Raw genomic sequence first — 2,122 nt, 5'->3', positions numbered from 1 at the left:
CGAGTGGCAAAGGTGGATATGGCAGTGCCATTGGTTTGAAGAGTAGGATGGAAGGTAGTTATTCAGTGTTTCTTTAGATAGTGTTTTAAAAAATAATAAAAAATTAAAAGGAAGTCTTTTTCAGAAGTTTTCTGTCTTAAGCTCATGTTCCCTAAGAAGCTTGCACAGATACCAAAAAGATAAAAACCTGTGTGTAAATGTAATTTGTAACTGTAAAAAGGAAAAGAATATATTTCTGTACATACTTAGAAGTAAGAGATGTGCACATATATATATTTACTTACAAAGTAAGAGATGCAGTTTGGAAGCACTGGGGCTACAGGATTACATGGCTCGACTCGGGGAGCAGACAAGGGGTGACTGGGACCTCCTAGGCAAGAGGCTATGCAGTGGGGTTATCAGAGGATGTGCAACTCCCTGTACGTGCCAGTATACATTATAGGTGCCAAGCTGCAAGGGGGGCCCTTTACAAGTCTCTGATAGCTCCTGGTGCAACGGCAGATACCTGAGATGTCCAGGTCATCCTCAGACCCCTAGTCCCATGACAGTAGAAATCTCCCCAGCTGCACTGAAATTTTCTTCCCATTTCAGGGGATGCATCTTGTCTGTAGTCCCCTGTGCTCCCCTGTGCAATGGACTGATGTGTGGAGGTGACGGATGTCATCTGACTGCCTCCCAGCACCTTGGGGCACCCCTGAGGAGGTGTAGGAGAGGGGCTCGAGGCAGGGGGCTGTGCCACCTTGCAGGGGGTGCTGGGTGACACACAGGCAGTGAGTGGGCTAAGTGTGCCCTACAGAAACTGGGGAGAGGGGAACTGCAGGCAGGCATCGTGGGACAAAGTATAGTTTTTAAAAATACATTTTCTAAATGTCTTTTATTCTGTCTTTTGAGAAGTGAAGGCTTTGCCTTATATGAACCAGTAAAACACTTCTGAACCCGAGATTCAGGAAACAGAGTGAGGAAGGGATGTGCCAGTCCTTCACCATACAAAGGTTTGAAAGCACAAGGGGAGAAAGGATGAAAAAGAGAGGAAGGGCTGAAAGCAGCAGATGTTGGTGCATCTGTATAGTCAGACAGGTAAACAAAGCGGCCTGATCTGTGTTCATATAATCCTCAATACAGTGGCAGTTTTTTGAAAGAAAGAAAAATGGAAGTTTTGGGGAGAGGGAAAAATGGGGAAAAAATGGCATGAAACACCCTGGGACCATGGAAGATTAAAAGAGCCTTGACAGGTTCTTGGCAGGTCCAAGGGTCTTGCATGAAGCTGGGAGGCCAAAGAATACTCTGGGGAGATGTGCCCATCCTAGGGCTCTTGGGGTCTTATATTTATTTGCTGCATTGTTTGGTATAGCTAAATCTATGCAGGGCTTCAGCTTGCCAGATGCTGTTGTTTCATTGGGTCACCCCTTAAGGAGTCCCATTTTCTTTTTAGTACAGTACTCAAGTGGTGAAATTATTTAGCAGAGTCTTCTAATTTTTTTTTTCTCTCTTGTTTTCTGTTGTAACTCCTGACTTTTGGTAGCAGGGAGCACTCAGGAACTCATCTCTGTGAAGTCCTGGAACGTGGTTAGGCCAGGGACCAGGGACTGGTGTGAAACACCAGTGTCTGTGGGGATCCTGCAGAGCCTGGTGGAAGCCACAGCCCTTGCAAATCTGCTAGAGCGTTGTGGAGCTTACCCTCTTGAGAATTTTTTCTAAGAGCTTACCAGAAACAGGCACAGCCTGGTAGTTGTTTTGCAGGCATGCTAGGGCTCCACAAAGTATTTGTGTGCACCCCAGCGCTAAGGGTGAAACACTGGAGGATGTTAGAGGGTGGCTGACTGTAAATAGCAGATCTTGAACGCTGTCACTTTATTAAGCACTTGCAGTTTGCTGCTGCCTCAGATCCATTTTAACATGCAATTTTGATTTCTTTTTAAGCAGTTGGCATCTCCAGTGAGCCTCTTGGTTTTGCTTCCACGACCTCCAAAGTTACTCTTTCCTTTTCCCTCCTCTGCAGATCTCTCCCTCTGGAGCCCAGGAAGTGCTGCTCTGTACAGGCTGCTTTTGCTGGGCTGAATAAAAAGCTCTTTGGTTTTACTTTCTCTTTGGCTGTGCTTGGGCCCTTGGGAACGTGGAGGGA

The sequence above is a fragment of the Falco naumanni genome, chromosome 12, assembly GCF_017639655.2.
Source record: "Falco naumanni isolate bFalNau1 chromosome 12, bFalNau1.pat, whole genome shotgun sequence".
In the NCBI taxonomy this organism is placed as follows: Eukaryota; Metazoa; Chordata; class Aves; order Falconiformes; family Falconidae; genus Falco; species Falco naumanni.
This window is presented reverse-complemented; position numbering follows the sequence as displayed.